The sequence below is a fragment of the Ambystoma mexicanum genome, chromosome 1q (genome assembly GCF_040938575.1).
Source record: "Ambystoma mexicanum isolate Mex_15411 chromosome 1q, UKY_AmexF1_1, whole genome shotgun sequence".
Classification (NCBI taxonomy): domain Eukaryota; kingdom Metazoa; phylum Chordata; class Amphibia; order Caudata; family Ambystomatidae; genus Ambystoma; species Ambystoma mexicanum.
This window is the reverse complement of record NC_090922.1, coordinates 868,876,264-868,901,021: the sequence shown is the minus strand read 5'-3', so window position 1 is coordinate 868,901,021 and position 24,758 is coordinate 868,876,264.

Sequence of the window (24,758 nt, the reverse complement as noted above, 5' to 3'; positions counted from 1 at the left end):
AAGTATAGAAGGCGTGTCAGTCTACGTTTAAAGCTGGATGTGATGTTAAGCAAGGTCACAATTGGGTTAAGATGAGAGCCATTTGAAGTGAACGATGTAGAAGGATGCTGGTATTGGGTGCCCCCGAGTTCTGAATGTGGATTTGGGGAAGGGGAGTTTACCAGCGAGCAGTGGAAGCACAGCATGCCTGCCTTGCTCAAAGTCTAGCTAGTAGATTACTCCTGACAGGGCTCACTAAAAGTGGGGTGGTTGGGATTGGGGCTCGAGGGGTGCAATATGGGTGAACTTGCAATTTTGATTTTATTAGAATATTAAAAGATGCTGAATTTCAATGATAACAGGTCAGGAGGCCAGCACGAGGGGGTTGGGGTAGGGAGCAGTGCTTCCCCATACATCTAGCATAGCGCTGTGCTCCACACCGATTCTTGGAGAGCCAGAGCAGGTTTGACACTCGTGTGGCGAATGTCCAGTTGCTTCGCATGATCACTTTCGCAACTCCGAAGTGGGACGAAGCACAGACAAGGATACTACATAACTCCCGTTCACACAACACACAAGTGGTGACGGTCCAGTATATAAAGTTCATAGCCTTCGAACCTTGCTGGCCTTCGGCTTTCACAGCCAGAATGGCATAGAGCTCTTTCTGATGCGCTTGTGCTGCCAAGGGTCTCTTTGAACGATGCTCCATTGTGGGAGTATCAGAGTCACTCACTCCAGCACATCTTTCAGGAAGCTGTGCTGTGTCACGGTGATCCATGGTCAATGGCAGATTCAATTTCCTTAAAACGCTCCGACTCCTGTCAGGATGTCTCCGCATTATTCACTGTGATCGTGATTGACTCGAATCTGATCTCTGCTCATTCTCATTTCATAGTGGGATATTCTTACCATATTTCAGACACTGCTATCATAAAGTCAAAGGTGGTCCACTTACTTTTATACAGGGGAAGTCACCAAATAAGATGCATACACTATGATTGGTTTACACAATTAAAGGTAGTCTGCCTATGAATCTATCTTAAACTAATATGTCTGCAGTATCAGCTTGCTAGTCCAGTTTATTTTCTCCAGTATCAAAAATAAGTATTGGTGCCAGAGAAAATGTACATAGAAAAATGACATTTAGGTACACATTTACTTCACTTTGTCCCCCCCCACCCCACCAATCACGAGAAGCCAGAATGCGTCTCACCCACTAGTCCCCTGGGATCTGTCATCCAGGTGGCAAGGCCATCGCTTTTGCATCCACTTCCTGGGGGTGGACCAGTGCAGGAGGATCGCCTGGGTGAGGGATCTTTGGGGAATGGAACACCGAATTATGAGATGCGGTATCCCCTTTCCTGTAACACTTTTACCCGATCCTACCGGGTAGGATACTTAGAAACTGAACCTTCCCACAACACAAATATTTTCTCACAGACAGCCCGCAATGAGAGAAAACGGACCAACACCCGAGCAGTATATCTGACTTGTCCCAATACAATGATCAGGCAATTACTGACCTTCCCTTACACCCGATTTCCATTACACTTCCCCAAACAGATAAGCGAGGCAAAGCACACAAGGAAACAGCAGTTCCAAGATGGCATTTAACACGTGGAAAAAGCCAGCGAAACTGAAGGGGGTCACAAGGAGGGATGTTTCCTTGACCTTTTCGACAAGGAACCGTTACTTACATGAAACCTTGAGAATACCAGGATGCCGAATCCTGCATTGTGTGTCGGGGGGCCAAGGGTCCTCCCGCATCGATAATCAAGGCAGGGAGCCTTGCTGCCGTGGTACTGTCCTTGGTTCCAACAAGAAAGCAGCATCAGTCTAATCAACAAAGCCGGTGAGTTGGGGAGACCGATACAAGACCGGTCTGTGTTGAAACCAAGGTTGCAAGCGGCAACATTGTATGGTGAATGCTGGATCTGAGAACATTGAATGAAACGTGTGTGATAACCAACGCAAATAAAGTTGAACTGCAGATAAGTGATTGAACTTTGAAGCCAAACTATATGATACCTTTGATACCAGTCGCCAGTCTTATTTTTGACAAGTAAGTAACAAGAGTACACTTCGGAGCCCCAGAGCCTCTTTGGGAAGAGCTCCATTGTGCCCTTTCTTAGCATGGCCCACACCTCCAGCACCAGCTGAGGGACGTGGTTTTCCTGCCGGGCCACTGGTGTTATTTGGGGACACTTTCATTGAAATTCCAGGGTGGGTCCGTGAGCGAGAGTGTCCAGCACCGAATGGTCGGTGGAGATGATCTTCCACACGCTGACGAAGTTCGCCAGCCGGCCTCCCACTGGGGTGCACGCGTGGGGGCCTGACGCCACGGTCGGTTCAATCCTATTTGGACATCGAAGGGCCACCTTGGGGACCTTGGCAGTGATGACATCCTCCTCTGAAGGCGTTGGAATGGCCCCTGTTGTTCTCCTGGGTCGACGAGTGGGAGGGTTGATGGTAAGATGAAGCACCTCCACTGAAACCTTTGGAGGCTCCTTGGGATTTGCCACCTGAAGTCCGAAAGGATGGCCGCCACTGTTGAAGCGTGCCTAGGGCACAAGCCGTCTCCGTATCCGTGTCCATTTTGATGGCCTGAAGGGACTCATCCAAGGCCTTCCCGAACAAATTGTCACCATCGAAGGGCATGTCCAACACCCTCACTGAACGTCCGGACGAGAATTGGTGGCCTTCAGCCAGCCCCATCGAAGAAGGCAAACGCTGTTGCCCATTTGGTGGAACCCTGTGTCGGCGATGTCTGTGGCCACCATGATGGTGTGGACCGACACCACCTCACGTTCCTGCAGGATCTCCAAAGCTTCCAACCTCTTGTTGTCGAGAAGGAAGTCCAGGAGGGGAGCGATCTTGAACCACAGCTCCCGGTCGTAACGCGCTACAATGGCGAGAGCATTGGTGGCCTTGATGGCCGTCGCCGCCGATGTGATAACTCGTCACCCCATGGCATCTAACTTCTTCCCCTCGCTGCCTGGGGGGGGGGGGGGGGGGGGGGGGGGTGGAGGCTGCTGAATTGGAGGCGCCTGAAGACTTCTTCTTGGCTGCTGCTGACACCACAGTGTCCGGCGACAGTTGGGTCTGCAAGCACTTGGGCACCGAGTCCGGCACCCTGTACTACTTCTCATTACGATCCCTCTTCGCCGGAGCCGTGGAAGAGTTCTTCATATGGGCCAATCCCTCGTCCCAGATGTCATCCAGGAGTGGGGGCAACAGGGCAGTCTTTTTCTTGGCCTCACTGCACTGGTATAGGAAAGCTTCTTTCTTGTTCTCCTCAGGAACGAGCTGGAAAAGCTCTGAAGCCCTGGAGATCATGGAGTGAAACAAACCTTTCTAGTCGGGCAGCGAAGATCTGGGAGGCAGAGACAGGAGGTCCCGCAACCCGCCGTCGTCCGTGCCCGTCATCGCCGTGTCTGCATCCGTCTCATCCCTGGGGGGAGGGGAGAAATGGAGGCAAAGGGTGACAAGGATGTGGAGGGTGAACTTTCCTCTTCTTGGTCGATGGTTCCCCCGTTGGAACCGGTGCCATGGGAGGGTCTACCAGTGCAACAAACATCCTCGTCTGGATCTCCGAGACCAGAGTAAGCAAAACGGAGAGAATGTCTGCCAAGATATCTCCAGGTGGCCGCTGAGGCACCTGCGGTGACAGAGGCGAGACCAGAGACTGAGGCACAGGCTGGTCGTCCAGGCCCCCACTGCCCTGCTGTTCCTCATCGGTCTCCTCATCGTCGCCCTCGTTGTCTCCCTCTTCTGAATCCTTGTAGGGCTTGCCCTCAACAGATGTCTCCTCCTGGATGGTCTGGAGGCAGTGAAGCTCCTCTGGGGAGATATCTGTGCCTTGGAGGACTACCGGGCCTCCCCCCTCTTCTCTGCGACCAGAGGGGACGGTTTCACCGAAATGGCAGGCATCATCTTCTCCGGTGTCTTCTCAATGGGCTGAAAAGAGGACTCCCTCCTGGCAGGCATGGATACTCCCGCCTTCGGGGCCGCATCGTTCGCGAGTGACGCCACCACCCCTTCGATGGAAGGCTGGGCCTCAGTCGGATGTACTCGGGCCTTCACGGCCATGGTCGAACCCGCAGCCTTTTCCTTAGGGGGAGGATCAGCGCCCCATTCCCCCTTGGCCTTCTCCGGCGGGCCGGTCTTGGGCTTCTCCTTGAACATGCCCGGATGGTCCGACTTCGTCTTTGACGAAAATCCTGACCGTAGGCTGGTGACCAAAGCCGCTGGGGACGCTGTACTCGCCCTGGCCACCGAGGAGCCCGTCACAATGGCACTCCCGGTGACAGTGGACTCGCGGTGCTTGGCCTTTTGGCTGGGCTCTCGTGGGAGGAGCGCCTTCAAAGGTCTTAGAAGACCGCTCAGCTTTCTTGGTAGCAGGGGGCTTGGCCTGTAACCACTCCTTGAGCCGCTGATGCTGATCCCTCAGCATGTGAGGCACCATCTCCTGACAAAATGCACAGTCCTTCTCCACGTGCGTTGGGTCTGGGTCCAGGCAGTAGAGGCACTTGGAATGCCTGTCGTCCAAGAAGACATTCCGCAAGCCGCAGTCAGAACAAATCTTGGAAAGGAGAGCCGAATCCTCCTTTTCCTCCGACATGTCCACGCAGTGTAGGCCTTGAAGAAACTTCTGGAATCCCTCCACTAAGAAATTCCATGAAAAGTTGCCCTTGAGGGGCACTGAAGGATACAAAAACGGGTCCCCCATTAATCGGAAGGAAGATCGATGGAGCACAAGGCTCGATTGACCAAAAAATAGAGTAAACTTTTTGAAAAAGTGAAAAAATGCAGTAAAAGCTTGAGAGCTAAGCCCCCGGACTCCCAACACTTGAACGTGCGGTACAAATCTGAAGCTGGGTGCCAAAGGAGAGGCTTAGGTGGAAGGCAGTCATTGGCTGGGGGCAGTATGACCCAGAAATCCATGCCAAACCCCATTCTCAGAACTGCACTCTCATGCTAGAGAAGCCAGAGACTGTGCTAAGTTCGAGTGTGCCGCCTTATCCCATGCTGAAAACATGGGGAAGGGAAACCAACAGCTTGAATATCCTAACATCATTTCTTGAACACTTTTCTTTTGCATAACATTATTTCCCACACTAATTGTATTTATAGGTAGTGATTGGCAAAAGGTTTATTAGTATATGCCCTTTTATTTTGACAAGACATTAGGACTGCGTTATTATTTGATGGTCGTAGCTTGCTCCCGCCTTTAGATTTAGGATTAGACAGGTGTTTTTCAAACCCAATTAAGGTTCAATAAACACCCTTGAACTGTGGTCACTTATGTCTGTTTTACTGTTGATACCATGCCTTCCTTAACCCCCCCCCCCCCCCACCCAATGTGAGCGTGGGGTTGTGTGTTTCTAGCCCATGTGCATGTGATTTAAATGCAGGCTGATATGAGGTTCATCTAATTCAGCAGGTTTAGGTTAGAAAACCAGTGCTACCAATTTATAACACACAATATTGGTTCACCTACCCAGGATATGAAAATGGTTATATGATTTCTTTCCAATACAAGAATGAGTACTCATACCACTTCACTTTGAGAATTGGGTCCCACTGGTGGGGAGCCCGTTATCTACTGTGCAATGTGAAGAGAGAGGAGGTTGTTTTTATATTGGGATTATTTTCCATGGGAATGCGATTAGGATGGCCAAACTCCCTTTTACCGCCCCATTGACATTTTAAAACCTATGACTTTCACAGGTTGCAAGTTAAAAATCCATTCCCCATTAGGCTATGGACCATGCACATTCGAGCCACAGCCTAACTGGTTGTCTGTACCCGTGTAAACACACTAGATGAACATGTAATCAGAGTGCTTTAGGTGCTACATTGGGCACACCATACAGAGAAAGCATTTCTGTATTGATTTAAATGTAATCTCCCTCAACATTAGGAAGAGTAAAAGCAGGATGCAATTCACACTCACAAACTACCAAAATAATTGGTGGCACCCCTTCTGTGCAGCTTTTGATTTTAGGAACATGATCCCCATTCCTCGGGAGTTCCTGCTCTTACCATTTGAATTATTCCCACAATTTCTCATCGATGACAACACACTTTCGATTTGTCAAATTATTCCATTGGCTTGTTAAATAGTCTGACAACCCCAAGAATACACCCCCCCCCCCCATTCTTCCTTGGCTAATTATAATTTTTAATACAGCCACAATTTACATTTAGTTTAAATAACATTTTTCTTTTAAACTGATTTTCTCTTGTACCAAGTTTAGAATCTACACTTGGGTCACTTCATGTACAGTAGAAAGTGTTTCTTTTGAAATTATGACAACGGATGGTTTCTGAACAAAAACATTGGGAGCAGCATGGCCAATCCCATTCCCCCTTTCAATTTTGCCAGAATTCCAAATCTTGCTGAACACCCCCAGCAAAAACATAAGCCCTGCAACTACTTGCTTAGAAAGAATTTGTTTTATTTATGAAATCAGCAAGTGTTGAACAAATATTCCAGTTTGGTCAGCAGGCTGGAATTGATGCGCTGGACAAGGAACATTGAGACCATGTAAAATTTAGACACTCCATCAGTCCACTTACATTTTTAGTTGAGTATTTTTTAGCAACTGGATTTTACGAAGGCACAGCAATTTTTTCCACTGTGCTATTACTACAATCATTATCTAGGATTGGGAATCTATTCATAGATTTATTCCTCCTGCATTTTTAGGAATACTTTTTTTCTCACATATCAGACAGAGGTGACTAAGAAACCATTCCTCAAGGTCCAATGCAATGAGGGCAATAGACTGGCTTTTGGGGGAGACAAATAGGTGCAGAAAACAAACGTTCAGGAAGCTTAAACTCCACTGCTCCATCAATTTCCAGAAGACATGTGCATCTGACCTCACCATCACACACTACAATGGCAATTTCCTTTCCTTGACTTGGCACATGACTCCTTTACTATACTCTCCTCTTTCATACTGAGAAGCAGCTGTATCACAGAGATAATATCCAACCTTTCACAAGAGAAGATGGTTGAGTAGGTTCTTTTTTGTTGTTGCAAGTTTCCATTTGAGCATTAATGTCCTGCCTCAGTGGCATCCATGTCTGGAATTAGGGTCCCTGGAAGAACGACTCAATGAGCCTCAGCAGCAGTCAGGTCAGTAGAAGAAGATAAAGAGCGGGGTTGAAAGAGGAGGGGCTACAATGGTGCTCAGAAGCACAAAAAAAGATGGACAGTGGGTGATCAAAATAATTTCATCTACTGCTCAAATTTAGTTTTTTGGGGGCGTTGCAACTGCTGCCATGGCTCCTCCTCTGTCACCACAACTCCATCTTCCCTTCTGCACCCACCTGCCTGTAGACATGGCGTAGGTATGTGCAATATCCCAAGCAGTGAATGTTCAGAATAAACTTAGCTCAGAGGATTATTCATCTTCAGAATCTTTGCATCCAGACTGACATTGCAGGAACAGTCCTAACTTACATTTCTTGTGGTTGCTGAGATTTGCCATGAACTGGCTTCCTCCGGTACTTGTACTTACCTTGACCTTTTGACTGCGCAATTCTTGGAAGACTCTCCATGTAAATCAACCATTAACTTGTTTTTAAATGTCCTACTTCACTTACAGGTACAGATGATACCCATTAAAACATGGTTGCAGATACCGATCTTGCACCCTAAAGACCAGCATGAAGACAGGTAAACGTTGCCCACATTCAGTAACGTAATACGATTGAGCGTGCTTTCAAGTTACTGAAATATCAATTTCAAAGCTGACACACAACAGAGAAGGGGCTGCTGATGTATAGTCCTGCCATTCAGACCAATGCCAGAGGAAATTGAGGTGGCTGTTTCTGATCACACAAATTATGCAAAAGATGATGATATAATGTACAGGAAGATCAACCTCAAGCACATGCCAATTTAATTGCCAATCACTTTTTATCTTCAGGGTATGTACATCCTCACTACATAGTGTACCGTTCACAAATGTTTCCATTAGCCTCTGTTGTACTTGCTCACAATTACACTTCAGTAGCTTCTTAATAAATAAAAATAAACACTGGGAAAATTAGCGGTTTTTATCTTGGAATATATTGGGAATATTAAAGGCAAGCCAATTCAGCGTAACCATAACCCTCTTTAAAGCAAGTCTGTGTATACCTGCAAAGGACCACCAATTGGCTGTCTCTTGGAAAGGAAATGCTGCTAGCAATGTATAACTGTAGGCGCATTTTTAAGAGCGTGAGCGACAGACATACTCATGAGAGACATTTCTCTAGGTACGCCGCTTTATTTTCACATAACTATTACTATAATTAGTCAACATAGCAAAGGCGCAAAATAGGTAACATGAATATGTGGAAATTATTCACTGTCACCGCATTGTTTTGATCGTTTGCCAAGGAAAATAAATCCTACAACCTCTATTCAGCAGTCAATAAAGTATCTTTTGAAGTGACAAGCGATGGTACCTGATTAACAGGTTACAATGGTATGTGGCCCATTAACATGGTCGGAATTGATAGTTTCTTGCAATTAGCAGTAGAGGAACATCATGACCAACAGCATGGACACAATGACCATGTAAGTGCAAAGGATTATTGGTGGTTAGGAACATTTAAACTGCACAGACTCAAGATTTGAACAGAAAGCTGTTTATGCTTCAATCACATACATGCGCTTGTATGGCTCCAAAAGTGATTTAACTGCTACTAGCAGGGTTTCTAGGGGTAAATATATTGTTCTGTCACTATTAGCCTCTGAAGACCACATCAAGCAATGTCAGACATAATGGTGGTGGTAGTAGCTGGGGCTTCTGTGCAAGGCGTTTTGACTGTCATCAGTGACGTACCAGTTGTATACTCTATTAAGCTGACTAGTAACATTTTCAGTGCAAAGTAGTGTTGGGCCTTTCAGATGCAACTGAAGTGTAAGTTTCACCACCGCCAAAACTGTGCCCACTGATTTTGTATCTAATCATGAATTGAAAGCTCTGAACGCTGGGTGTCCAACCAGTAGATCATGAGCTACTGGTAGCTCGACTAGGTCTTCACAGTAGCTCCTCGCATCAGACACCAAAACGATCAGCGTGTGTTTATTTTGGTGTCAGAAGTTCCTGGGCCTCGTCCCTTGCCCCATCCCTCTTCCCTTCCTGCAGGTGAGTGTTGTGCCCCCTTACCTCCATTTTGGCCCATATTAAAAAAAAAATGCTCCCTCTTCCACCCACGCACGCATCCTTGCCAAGTTCCTCCCTGCTTCCTCCCGCCTCCGAACCCGGCCACCGCCCTTGATTGGCTGAGTTTGTTTTCCCTGTTTGGGTCCTGCGACCCATGTCGTAGTTGCTCACTGCCTCTGAACACCCAGGCAGATGAGTGTTGTGCCCCCTTACCTCCATTTTGCCCATAGTGTTGTTTAAAAAATGCTCCCCCACCCCCCTGCGCATGCATCCTTGCCGAGTTCCTCCCTGCTTCCTCCCGCCTCCCAACCCGCCCACCGTCCGTGATTTGATTTAACTCCCCACCGGAGTCATAAGTGAATTCCTGTTAGGCAGAGCTTGTATGCAGTACCCTTTGGGACAACTACACACAACTATGACTACAGGTGTAAGAAAAACCAACCTTTGGTATAAATCTGCACTACACAGTTTTAGGTAGCGTAGCTGAGCAGCCAGGCTCATCTCAAGAGGGTATGTGAGCTGTAAGGATGTTGCACAGAGGTCTACAATCACAGGTATTCAAATAAACTCTTTCACTCAAGGTTTCTTGGTTAAAAACTTATTAATTTATTCAACATTCACTAGAAGGCAGCAGTTAAATGTCATACATCAATACCATACTCGTTAAGTTTGAGGCATTCAAACTACTTTGAAGGAGGAGCAAAATGGCATTGAGAATACTTTGAAGGCGGAGCAAAAAGGAATAGGTTCAGAACATTAAAGAACTACAATTTCTTACACAGTGCAGATACTTTGATTTCACCAGAAGAGTCAATTCAATTCAATAGGATAGGCCAAAGTTAATGGGCTAAAGTCTTGGATAGGTAAAAACGGTTGTGGCAAGTAAACGGTAAAGTCACTGTAGAAGTTCTTAGAAATAGTTTGTAAGTAGAAGAATTATACGTTGGGTCACAAGCTGATTAGGACTGCTAGTTGCAAAATTTTCAAGCACTTTCACTGCGAGAGATAAGTACTCGCAGTCTCGTTTCACAGTACCTTTCAAATGAAGAAAAAGATGCAGCTGAAGACTTCTGTTCCTGGCAGTGCATGCAGATCTCGCTGTTCCTGAGCCTGCGTCGGGACAAGAGGGAGGATGTCAGGGGACTCCTGCACTGCACCGCGACTGGTCGAAAAGCTGGTACTTGGAAAATCTTCAATTCCGGTAGCTGTAGTAAAGCACACAAACTGTGGTCCCTTTCCCTGGTTATTCGGTTTCCTGCAGCACTCTGAGGAAAATACAACCAGCTCCGAGAATGGTATCCAGGTGGCTTACGGGGTGAGTTGATTGGTCCACCAACTCAAAGGGAGAAGTTGCCCTTGCAGGGCTTCTCTTTCGAGGTGAACTTAGTGATTCGGGCCTGCAGCAGGGCTTCACCAATGGTCCAGGAGTTGCAGCAGCCGTCCTCTTCAAGCTCGTCTTCGGTTCTTTCATTCCAGTGGTCGACTCTGCCTTTTATCCAGTTTCCTCCCATTCATTCCAGCCTAGCTGCCACTCACCCAGCAGGGTGGCTGTCCTTGTCGGATAGTCATCCAGACAATCGGACCAGAGTGCATTTGGGTTTCCCAGGAGACTAAGCACAGGGAGTTTCGGGCATCTCCTTCACTTCCTGGCCACCCCAGACACTCGGGCACCAGAGGCGGTCTTCAGTCCTGAAGCCTGACAAAGGCGATGGAGCAAAGGGACTAAACCTGGTTTGGCGCACAGAGCAAAACTCTAGAAGGACCTTTCCACAAAGAAACAGCGAAAAAAGAAGACCAGGACCTGTTTTTACAGAGGGGGCTCAGACACCATCTTGAAAAACATGGCTCCCGCGATTTAACGCTACCGGTGTTCGCAGCCGGGAAAATTCATGGCAGTTCGTTGTAAAACCAGTGCCATCAGCCATTTCGATAGGAAATGGTAGCATTTGACTGTTGTAAGATAGGGTGTGCTGGGTCTAGGAATTTAAAAAGACTAGTAAAGTCAATTTCGCTTTACCTACTCTGGGAAACAGTAGTTTATCCCAGAGAAGGTATTTAAACCTTTGGAAAGCCTGAAAAGGTTTCCCTGTGCCACTGCACTGAGGGTGCTGTGTGACACACATGAAACGATGATGCCTATGGAGTTGTCTAAAACTCCATAGCCAAAGAAAACACTTGGGTAAAACACACAGAATTAAAAAGTTCAAAGTCCCAAAGTTTAGCAAAAGAGCTGGAGGGCTCTAAGGTGGGAGGAATTGGCACATTTATGAGAATTCTTCCTAACAATTCCCTAGGGCAGCCCTCTGCCAGTGCAGCCCCTGCAGCTAAGAGCCAAAGTGTCAGCAGGTGTCAGCAGGGGAAGCCAGTGAAACCAGCGACCAGCCGTCAACCAGCAGCAACCAAAAAAGTAAGTGTGGCATGGGTGGGGAGTAGAACAATTACTCTGCTCCGGAAAACCCTGCCACTCAACATTACCTTACCTCAGAACTGTGAATGTAAGCAATGTCACACCTATTTATAACTGTGGACATTAGCCTGCATCACATCTAGAGAGAATTGTGAATGTTAGCAATGCTGCACTTAGTTAGAATTGTGAACATTAACCTGCGCCAGACCCAGACAGGATTGTGAATGTTAAGTAGTCCAACATTCAGAGAGAATTACGAACATCGGCCTGCGCCGGACCCGGACAGAATTGGACATGATAGCGAGTGCCACATCTGGTTAGAATTGTGAACATTAGCTTGCGTCGCACCTAGATGGGATTGTGAATGTTGACAAGTGCCACACTTGGTTAGAATTCTGAACATTTGCCTGCGCCACATCTTGATAGGATTGCGAATGTCGGCAACGCCATACCTAGTTAGAATTGTGAACATTAGCCAGCGCCAGACCCAGATGGAATTGTGAAAGTTGGTAATACCAAACCTGGTTAGAATAGTGAACATTGGCCTACGCCAGACCCTGGCTGAATTGTGAATGTTGGCAATGCCACACCTAGTAAAAATTGTGAACATTAGCCTGCGCCAGACCCTGGCGGAAGGTTGAATGCTAGCAATTGCCACACCTGGTTAGAATTGTGAACATTAGCCTGCGCCAGACCCAACGGTATTCTGAATGCTAGCAATTCCCACACCCAGCTAGAATTGTGAACATTAGCCTGCGCCAGATAGGATCTAGATGCGACATGAATGTTAACAATTGCCACACTTAGTTACATTTTGTCGACTATTAACAAGTACCACATTTAGATAGAACTACAAACATTAGCCTGCGCCGGACACAGATGGAATTGTGAATGTTAGCAAATGCCACACTAAACTAGAGTTGTGAACATTAGCCTGCATCACATCTAAACATGATAGTAAAATGTCAGCAAGTGCCACACTTAGATAGAAGAACTAATATTATCATTAACTTCAACCTAGAAATTACTCCTGCTGCATTGGCTCATAATCCCACACAAACACTCCCATCCCATATCATTACGCTTACTCTCTACTCTACACCATCACACAATTAGAATGCAGCTATACCCCTGATCAATTCGACCTAGTTGTTCACATACGAACATTACCCCATGAACACCTCATCACTCTAATAAAACACAGCTATCCCATGACATTCCGGCCTAGCTGCTCACATAAGCGTCCTACAGTCCACCCACCAGACTGCACACATTCAACTGATATCTTCTCCACCTAACACTAGAATGCAGCTACCATCTAGCAATCACATCAGCTGCACTCATAAATGGTGCACCCACGCACCCTTCGAGACTTTCTCTACTGACCTGGACTGCGGTCCCCAAGGGCGTTCAGCCTACCAGCGCTCCGAGATCATACCAATGATATATATAGGGCGCTATATAAATGCCAAATAACATAGCATAACAAAGCAAACCGTCACAAAATGTCTGCACAGTGAGAAAGGGGCTGTGTCTGGGTTTGAAGGACTTGAGGCAGTGTCCCAACAAAGGGTTAACTATAAATAACAAAAGTAAATGGGAAATGTGAGCTAAGGCCATGGTCACCAAAAGGTGCAAATGGTGGTGGATTAGAAATGAGGGGTGCATAAATCTGCATGCCATGTGAAAAAAGCTGGGGCTGGGATTGTTTCAGTCTCACTGTGTTCCTTTACATTTATTTTGGTTAGTATTACTTTGCATTCCAGCAGTTGTAGGCTTTCTATCAAAATGGGGAAAACAAAGCTACAGATGTAGTCGTTTTTTGCACAGTGCACATGTATGTGTACAAAAATGACAATCCATGCGAGACCCAGCTTGCAAGAAAAAAGGTACATTTTAGTAGTAAATGTTGTTTTTTATGGTAAAACTGTGAATTCATTTTTTTTTATTTGAAGATACCGAGTTCTCTGTTTAAGGCAGTAAGACCCCAATTGTATTAAAGGTTAACATGGAATTTGCAGTGATATGGAGGAGCCCACCTCTAAGCGTCTCCTATTGCAGGAATTCATGCGAATGGGATGGAAGAACAAAATGGTTATCCCCTTTGGCGTTGTACACAAACTAATGAGCTCTATAGAGATCTGTTGGGAACCTGTATGTATATGTTCAAATTCTGGCAGGGAATTTCAGCCTTTCAATACTGGCTTGAAATGGTGCAATTTATGAGCGCGGTTATTGCTGAAAATTGGGCAAAACGCTAGCTCAGCACCCATTATGAATAAGCCGCCTATCACTATAACCATACTCTTTGCTCAAAATGTTTTCTATAACAATTCATTTATTGTCTGGTCTAGTTAGAAGATGTGTGCACATTGTAAGTCATCGCTATATAAGCATTTTAGCCCTGTGATTTGCACCGTTTTTTTTGTGTGCATATATCGTGATCACATGGTTTCAACATGTTAATTTTTTCAATCATGCCAATTATTTTGGCATAAAAACATTTAAGGGTAGCCAACAAAGTAGTCTTTGACTTACTTTTCCTTGGCTAAATTCAGTAACCTGTCATCTGAGCAATTTGCATGAATTGGGGAGATGCTAAACTGGAAGTGGATTTAATTTTTTGACAAAGTAGAACGTGGTATATGCTGTTTTTTTTTTTTAAAGCCATATAACACATTAATGGAAATACTAAATTTTGCACATGTATCCACCAAGTACCCTTGCTAAATACTGGATACAGATGCAACATCCAGCCCAGGGTAAAAGGTGTACTATTTCCACCCACATTAGAATAAAGGATTTATTTTTATTCCAGTGTAAAAAGAAAATGTACATCTTTCATCTAAGGTGCCCAGGTTACAGTGGGAAAAATAAAGAGTAAAATTGAGAGGCATTTTGCAATAATACTGTTGGGAAAGGGGCACCCCGTCCCGCCCCCCTGAGAGCTTTAGACTGAGGCGAGAGGCATTCGAAGCACTATGATGGGCAAGGGAGGACGGTGAAAGGACCACCTCCCAATACAAAGGATCCAACTTCAATATAATCAAATATAAATCAACCCACGTAGTGTAGCACAGGGCACGAGCAACATTGCCATTTTCCGTAGATATTAGTAATCATATGTAGAAGCTAAGGCCAGCACTGCGAATGCAGCATTGCATGTACTAGGCCCAAATTGCGAGACGAGGGAAATCCCCAGCTATGCCTGACCTCCCATGAGGACAGCCCATACCCCCAACCGCCATAACGCCTATTAATTTTTCTAACAGTGTTGTAAAGATGTGTTTTTTACTCAAGAGGAATGTGCCCCACAAGGCAGTGATCACAGATCGGCACCAGGTGTGCATGTTATCTGACACTTTGACCACCAACCCCAAAGTAACAAGTCCTGAAATGGTCAAAGAGGACGACAGGGCACATCATTGAGCAACAATCGTGTGATTTGTATTGCGAGGTGCTGGGAGGGATAAAGGATAGTTCAAAATGAGGGTGGAGACCTAGAAGCTGCATGACGCGGAAAGGAGTGAGTGAAATGTGTGTGTGAAGGTTGGAGTGTCCCAGAACCTCCTTTGTGCCTGTCTGAAGGCCTGCCAGGTGCACAATGTAGTGATAAAGTAACATTATTTTAGGATTATAGTTAATTTGTTCTTTGACCTTCGACGTGAGAAGACGACGATCAGCGCAGCACCCACGTGATGGAAGACAGACGGACTGGGCTGGAACCAATGACGTTGCATCTTTTATGGAGTGGGCAGATCATGTATAGGGGCACACCAACGAGCCGCGCAGGCTTTTACTGTATGTATTGCGTCATCTATGACAATGTTTTCCTTTATATGATTCTGCTTGTATTACTTTTCGGCAGAACGTTTTTAGCAGCAGAGTTCTTTGGTGTTGTTCTCATCTGCGTGTGAGATTAAAAACGTGTTACCCTTACAAGATTGACCTGGGCCTTTCTTCCCTAGCGGGTTGTGTTCTCTCTGGTGTGAGCATTTAGGGACGTGCCTTCAATACACACAAATTATGAAAATAATTTTCTCAAAGGAAGCCGTCTGCGTTCTTAAAAAGTAGGTTAACTAAACGCTGCAATGCAAATGCTGTTCCAGAGGCATTCTATAAAGTTGCTAAATATTTGATGAAAAAGAAATGTACTCTTACAAATGGTGCAATTATGAAGTGCAGAGTGACTCCAATGGCGTGGTCTCATGCAAGAGATTTTAAAAACTGTCCTGAGTTTGTCTGCCATCTCAGGTGAGCAGTTATGTGCAATAACTATGGCAAGGAGGGTAAATGTGCTATCAGTCAATGTGATTGCCTAGCTGTGCAAATCTGCCTTGTTCAAACATGAACTTCCTGAAATCAAACCTTTCATCCTGTCTGACAGCATCTAAGTGTTGTTGCTATTTCAAGCTTCACACTACATTAGTGTAGCATGTATTGTCAGCCTTCACATTGAACGTCCAGATTGGTTTTCCTACATTCTGATATGCTTGACAATTTTTAGGAGGCAGCTACTAAAACATTTTTTTTTAAATAAAGATGTTTTTGTAGTTATGATTATCATAGTAAATGCATATGTTATTCCTTTTTTATATAAAGGGCAAATAAACAGCAAAACAAATTATCTTGGTACGCATTCTCATACTCCTGGACATCACCACCCAAAATAGCTGTCGACAGTAGCTCCTGCCTAGTGGCCATTAACTACAAGTAGCTCTTGATAGTATAAAGGTTACAGACCGCTGCTCTAAACACTTCTATGTTCTGTGCATTAACATTCAAAAGCTTTGTGTTCTCTCAAAGACCACGATGGATAACACTGCCTACCCAATTAGTGACACCAAAGAGGCATAGCATCCACTGCATTCTTAAGTACATGATGAGTTATAGTTACACCGTCAGAAGCAGCTGCCACATGGTTTAAGATGTTCTTTAATGCGAAATGTGGCTATGGTGTTCTTAATTGATGCTTCAAGCTAGCTTGGTGTGTGAATGAACAGTAACATGTCTTACCAGTTACACTCCCTACACAGTTACTTCCCTACACGCTTTTTCAACATCAAGGTGTACTTGCATACTGTTTGTTCTCTGGCGATTGTAAAGTCGAACACACTTGGAATAGCATCCTGGGCATGCAATCACAAAGGCCAACCTGAAGGTACCAAAGGGGTATTGTGGTGCTTGGTTAGAGGTTCTGGAAAATGGGCATGCAGGTCTTCACTGTCCACATCACTGACCTGCGTTGTTTCTGGTTCTCCGTCCTCATGTTCAAGACTCTTATTGTGGAAATGATGTGGCACCATACACCAACACCTGAGCCAGCAGGTAGTTATTGTGGGTTTATTAGTAAGATAGTTCACAGGAACACCGGCACGTCCCTTTAGCCTAGCAAACACTTTCCAACTGTCCCACTTGGAAAACTGATTCAGATAACACTGACACTCCACAGTGACCTCACAGCACACGAGCACTCCATACTGACATCACCACAGTCAGAGAGCCAATGATGTCAGCCACAAGCCACAAGCCAAGCTTACATTACAACAGCATGCATGTCTTCACTCCCCACATTACTGACCCGCATTGTTTCTGGTTCTCCGTACTCATGTTCAACACTCTTATTGGGGATCTTACAGTGGTAAGCGTACATAGAAGCCCAGAAGACAACAATAACCTCATTTAGCACTCATATTGTGAATGATTATACTTTTACATTGCATGCATCGCACTATGCCATCCTTTGGGGTACTAGCTGAGGGGTACCCTATGGGTGATTTTCAATTTTTGATCACATCCAAAAACGACTTTAAGTATACCATTGGCTTGGCCTTACTCCTTCATGATAGGGCATTCAAGCTGCGAGCCCCTTTCACTTTTTTTCGTTCGCTTTTGCTACCTTTACAAGACTTACCAACTAAGATGCATTCATAGTCCCCATATCATACGTACATTGATGGTCACAACCATGTACATATTGACATCCTTGACAAAACACTGCTTGGTGAGGCTACAGGAAAAGGGAAATGTAAAAATGGTAACATTTCCTATACAGGTCTATTCCTGGAAGGGCCTCGATTCTGCCCAGAACTTGTGGAGAGTAGCTCTTCTCTTACTGCATACACATCACTGAAGGGTAAGACCCGTTCAGAGGATGAGGCAAGCTTTTTGGTTTTGCCGAGTTTGACGAAATGGACATTGACAAATGTCCTCTTGGTAGGTATAGGACTCTAAGCCAACGAAACAGTCCATTACCCCCATTCACCAAGCCGTGGTCTAGGTCTAGATTACGTCTCAAATGTAATCTACAGTTACAGCAAAGTAACACCACTCTCTCTAACATGGCTGTGTTGAACACCGACCTTTCCAGTTGATTGCAGCATACAATGGGTTTCTGCACAGAAGTAGTGTCATGCTGTGCACTGCACTTTTACTTGATCCATACACTTGAAATGCTGCTATTTATTTCGAAGTATATTTTCATGAAACTGCAGTCTGACAATGTGAAGATCAAGCAGACCTCTTTATTTTGGTGAATTAATTGGTCCATTAGTTGAGGACCAGTTGTTTAATTTCCGAACAATTCCTCGACAAGTGAAGTCTTCATGATAGACTTCGCATTCTTCGAAAGTACACCAGTTCTAATGCTTTTCAGTAGCAGAACATAGCGGTCAGTGGATTATTGCATATTCCACATTAATTTCCTGAACTGAAAGTTTCGACAGATTAACATTTCCTTTGCTTCCTAAAATGCTCCAACATTCCTTGTGCGTTAATATTTTGAAGCATGGATGGACTTTAACTGATGTCAATGGTAAGTGGACATCTCCCACCTGAATGGTGGAAACTACCTGCTTGCAGGTGTCCCAGATGACACTTTGGCCCCTCAGACACCCTTCATGCATGCCACAGCATAGGACTAGGAACATTTGACCACACCATCCTCAAATATCTGTACTGGCTAACCCTTCAGCCGTGCATCAAGGCAGCCTGCATCAGCCCCAAATCAGTCGAAACCAAAACACCACTCTGCCTGACTGAAAAAACTCATAATTCCCAGTGGATAACAGACCACCACCACCAGCAACAACATTGCCTGGCTGGATATTAAAGCACAAGAGGGGGGACAAATAAGGCACCCTTTTCTTAGGCACAAACTACCAACCGAGATCAAACTGGTCTCCTCTATCCTACACTTCAGGAACGAGCTGAGGACCATAATCTTAAATTTTAAAAAGTCCCAACAATCATGGATAGCTCCACAACCCATCTGACCACACCCCCTAGCTAGCTAGGTGTGCACTTTATAATTCCCATACACGTATACATAAAAGAGAGTCTCCAAATACAATTAAATATTTTCCTCTAAAACGTTTGTCTCCAGTTCGGCTAGCATCAGGTTACCTGGTCTATATGGTGGGCCTTCATTTCACACAGTATTTTGCTAACTTCATTATCTGCTTCTGCAGATAAGGAACAAGTTACTTACCTGTAACTCCTGTTCTCCAGCATGGTCTGGCATCGATTCACATGCTCATGAATATTCCCAGTCGTCAGGTCGGGAATCCTCAGTAGAAAGAAAAGCAGTTTCACTTTAGCCCGAAAACTGCATTTCTGCTCTAAACCAATCACTGTCCTCTGGGTCATACTGCCCCCATCCAATAACGGCCGTCTCCCCAAGCTCCACCCCTGGTAGCCATCTTCAGATTTGGTATAGCATGTAAAATGGCAGTATGAACCAAGAAGAGCCACTCGGGGGAAGGAGGCAGGGTTTGCATGTCAATCCATGCCAGACCCAGGCTGGAGAACAGGAGGTACAAGTAAGTAACTTGTTCCTTCTCCAGACAGAGAAAAGATCCTGGAGTTCTTTCAAAAAGGGGGGACGATAAAACACGCGGCAGAGGCGGTCACCGCTTACCCGGATTACACGATGTTGGTACAGAGGCAGCGGTACAGCTATGTGGCAGTGAAAAGAAGATTGAGAACTTTGGGCTTCAAATACATGTTGCTGTACCCTGTGAAACCTAAGGTCCTGCACAAAGATAAGGCACACTTCTTTGAGACTCCTGAGGAGGCGACAAATTGGCTAGAGGCTCAAGGGATACCGGATGTTGGAGACATGCAAGGAAGCAGTGAACAAGATAAGTGACTTGAGCTGGAAAGCAGCTGTGAGAGATAGGGGGGTGCATGATAGAAATGGTTGTAGTATAAATGGCGGGCAGAGGGTGCCGGTAAAGGAGAAGGCAGACAAGGGAAGCAAGACAAACAAGCAGCCATATTGATGGGACATTGTAACATGAGACATTTGAATAATATAGACAGTGCAAGGCGCTAGACTTCAGGCGCGCTAGACTTGATTAGAAAAACGGAGCAACAGGGCGAAGAGGCCCCAACCCCGGGATTCAGAATAGTAGGAACGCCACTAGGGCGATATCACCCTGTTAAGCCGCGAGTACGGCAATAGCCGAAAAGGGCTCGATGCGGGGGTGCCTGAGATCCAAGGATGGAGCTGGGCAACAGTTGGGGAAGGGAGGAGGAATAGGGAGTTGAAGGGCGAGTTGGGGTGAGGAGGGGAGGCAGGATGGGGGGGAAGTTAGGGAACAGTTGGGGAGTGTGTTGGGGTTGGGAAAGGGGGAGGGTGGGTTTTAATTGGTTAGGGGAAGTTTAAGTTGGGGTATGAGCTTACACCCGGAAAAGATGATAAATGGACTGTACTTGTGGTGGGAGGAGCGGGAACATAATATGTTATGGGAGATCTTAAAGTAGTTACCTGGAATGTCAGGAGACTCAATAGCTATCAAAAAAGGAATAAGGTAATGATGTACCTGCGCAGGCAGAAAATAGACATAGCTCTGCTACAGGAGACACACTTGACGCAGGAAAAGCTAGAGTTGCTCCGGAAAAAGTGGAAGGGGACAGTTGCGGGTGCATCATATTCAGCATATGCCAGAGGGGTGATAACTTGGGTTGCGCCGCATGTCCCTTTTCAGTTGCTGCATTCTACTGCTGAGCCAGATGGGAGGATGGTGATGATAAAGGGGTTAATGGAAAATAAAGAAATATTTATCACAAATACATATGCCCCGAACCAGGATACAGCGGTATACTTTAGAACTTTATATAACAAACTCAGTGTGAGCCTCGGGGGGGCGGTGAGTTGGGGAAGAGACTAATTGTGTATTAAACCCAAAAATAGATAGATCTGACACTAAAATAGATAGACCCACCCCAGCTGCCAGGTCGTTGAAGTCCCTGTTGGCGGATCTCGGGTTAGAGGATGCATGGAGGTCACACCATCCACAAGGTAGGCAATATTCGCACTATTAAGCTCCTCGGAGTCTACATACCAGACTGGATTATATATTCATCACACAAGAACTAGTGACAGAAATAGTGCAGGTAGAATATAAAGCGAGGGTCCTCTCTGACCACGCACTATTGATATTAGTATGGCAATATCAGCCCCCAAAAGCAAGGATACCAACATGGCACCTCCGAGCGGAGGCGTTGAAAGATAATATTTTCAGGGAAGACATGAGAGAAGAAATAATAAGCTATTTCGAGATTAACACTGGCAGCGTGCAGACAACGGGTACGCTTTGGGAAGCCTTTAACCTAGTAGTGAGAGGGATAGCTATACCCAAGTCCAAGGGGCTACAAGGGGGGATTTTGGCGGACCTACAAGAAGCGGAAACGGAAATGGAAACAGTATTGAAAAGAGGAGGGAACACTAAGTCAGACAACGAAGAAATACTAAGGCTGCAGCAGAAATGTGTAAGATACTAGGAAAGATTGTGTAATCTTAATTATAAAAAATATGTAGAGAGGCAGCATGCAGGGGGAGATAAACCAGGAAGACTCCTGGCATGGTTATATAAAAGTGAGACTCCAAGACCCATAATCAGAATGGTAACGAAAGAGGATGGGTGTATAGTAGATACTCAAGAGGGGGTCAATCAAGAATTCGCAGATTATTACCATATCCTGTATAGAGATACGGAAGACATTGATAGTGAAGAAATAAAGGAAACACTGGAGAATATAGGATTGCTGCAAATCACCCCAGAAGAGTGAGAGGAGCTAGATGCACCGATCACTCTAGAGGAATTGGAGGAGGTAGTGAGACAACTACCCACTAGGAACACCCGGACTCCCCAGCGAATTTTATAAGACGTATAAAAATTAGGTACTCCCTCCGCTCCTAGAGATGCAGAATGAGACATACAAAGTAGGGAGACTATCAGAGTCCCTAAGGGAGGCTATCATTATACCACTTCCTAAGCTCAATAAATCAGGTTGTGAGTGCGGCTCCTACAGACCCCTGTCGATGTTGAACCAGGATAGTAAAATATTGATGGCGGTACTAGCTAACAGGATTAGGAGGGTCATTTACAAATTAATACACCCCAACCAGACAGGTTATGACCCCAATAGAAACATATCCAACAATCTTAGGTGACTACACAGAGTTATTGAACATACAGATGGGGATGCGGGCGAGATGGCAATAGTTTCATTGGACGCAATAAAGGCCTTTGACTCAGTCAAATGGCCATGGCTGATTGCGGCCCTAACCAGTTATGGCATAGGACGGGGGTATCTTAGGTGGGCCAAGATGTTGTATAGCGCGCCGCTGGGCAGGGTTAAAACAGGAACAGTGATATCGGAGAGGTGGCAGCTTGGCAGAGGCACTAGGCAGGGATGCCTGTGGTCTCCCATGTTGTACATCTTGGCCTTGGAGCCTCTGGCGATATACCTGAGACAGCAATATGATATAGTAGGCATCACTATAAAGGGGGAGCCACATTTAATTTCCTTGTACGCGGATGATATGTTATTGTATTTACGCTACCCTGAGGAAAATCTTCAGTATATTCTGGAAGTGATGGAGCGATTCATAAGGCTTTCAGGCATAGCTGTGAACCCCAGAAAATCTTGTGTTTCCACTTGGCATGTATAAAGGGATTCCGTTAGAGTAGTTACCGATCCTCCAGATACCATGGGAGGTCAGTACATTTCGATACTTGGGGGTAGATATATACCATACAGTGGAAGCAGAGCACCAACATAACACCGAGAAGGCTGTTAAGAGAATTGAAAATAGTATGAAGTTCTGGGTGAAGCTCCCGCTGGCAATGATGGGACGAGGGGCGACGTGGAAAATGGTGGTTTTGCCGAGACTGCTGCATTATTTTGGGAACATCCCATATTTGATACCCAAGCGGTTCTTTACTAGACTAAACAGCATGTGTAGGGACTTCCTTTGGCACGGGACAAGGAGCAGAGTAGCCCTCTGGAAGCTACAAAACCCACATGAGATAGGTGGTATAAAATTACCTAACTATGAGATTTATTATATAGCAAGTCAACTTCAATATGTAGCTAAATGGCTCTCTGAGGGACCAACCTCAGAATCTAGACTGTTCAGATTGGACTGTGCCCCTTTATTCCTGAAAGAAATGATTTGGTTGCCTAGATCGAATGTGGAAGGACGCCCAAAGATGATGATACTCGGGTGGGAGATATGGCGCATATCCCCTGAAGAAAACAGTTTCTTCGCCCAGCCGTCAAAACGTTTGTCGTCCCTATCCGGAGGGATGGTAGGATACGACGCCTGCTTTGCCGGGGCCGTAGCCGCCTGCACCACCAAACTCTCCGGAGTGGGGTGCCTGGACAAGTAGCAGGGGTCGCTACTGGCTGGACAGTATTTTCGCGACAAAGACTTGCCCACTGCCGGGAGACTCTCCGGAGCAGTCCAAGCCGCTGCCACCCTTCTCTGCAGAGCCATATGAAACGGCAGTACCGGGTCAGTGGCGGGGGACCAAGATCAAGGATGTCCATGAGATCATCCTGAATGAACTCCCCTGGGGGAGCCGACCATCCCAAGTACTCGGTGACCCGAAACATAAGGCGCCGGTATGAAGAATCGGCATGAGTGCCAGGCTCCGGCCTACAAAACTCCACCTCCGGAGAGGTGTCCAGTCCACTAGCATCATGCAGTGACTGCCTCAGGTCATCAAACTGGCTATGGCCCGAGAGAAGCTCATCTGATACCGTAACCGGAAGCAAGCCTTCATCACCCTCTGAAATGTACTCCAGGCGGTGAGAGGAAGACACCTGGGGACCAAAGCGATACCTGACCTTAAAGAGACTTTCTAGGGGCTAACCCCGTGCCACAGGGCCCCTCCGACACCACCGCCTCGAAAGGCGTCGAGGGCACCCAACGAGTCGGCGCCGGCGTCGACAGAAACGGCGTCGAGCGAATCGGCGTCGACGTCAGCTGCAGCGCTGCCAGCATTGACGGCGTCGACACATGCCTCGAAGCCAGAGCTCCGAGCGTGTCTCTCAACGACCTAGGCACCAACAGCGTCAACGACCCCCTTCGGAGGCGGAGCCTCGAGAGAAAACATCGACGACCTCGGCGCCACAGGCGTTGCTGTCTTCTTCGAAGACGGCACAGGATCACACAGTCTCGAGCGCGTCGAGGACCTGGAACGGGCATGGCAAGAACGGCTACCCTTGTCCAAGAGGGACTTTTCCCGTGAGCCGTGCCGACCACCCGAGCCCGAAGGCGTACGAGCGGTGTCTCTCGACCGGTGCCGACCGACCCCACTCGGAGGCGCGGACGGACCGATGCCCTGCGATTCAAGAATCGCTAACATCTGCTTCCCGAAGGAAGCCCATTCCTCCGGTGTTGCTTGCATGGTGGGATAAGCGACCCGCCGACGGGCGGAGTCCTCGGAAGAGGATGGGGAAGGCGACCGATGCTGGTGCTTCCTATAATGCCTCAAAGAGGCAGAGGAGTGGCGAGCCAGACTCCTGGAAGGAGACCCACTGGACTTCCGACGATGACGCAGAGAGTCGCCTCTCGAGTCATCCGTCGAAAGCCCCGTAGACCTCGACTTCCGGGGCTTAGACACCCGACCTACCGACAGCTTCTTCTTGCGTTCCTGCAAGGCCTTGGCCGTGAGCGACTGGCAGTCGACACATTCGTCCATATCGTGGTCCTCCCCGAGGCACCAGAGGCAGGTGTTGTGCAAGTCCGTGACCGACATCTTGGACCCACAGTCCCTGCATTTCTTGAAGCCCGGACGCGGGGTTGAAGACGGAGTAGACATCGCCACAAACATGTCTTCACAAAAACCGAACAGGTTCAACGAACCAAGAATAATACATCAAACTCCAAAAAGTCGAGGCGTACC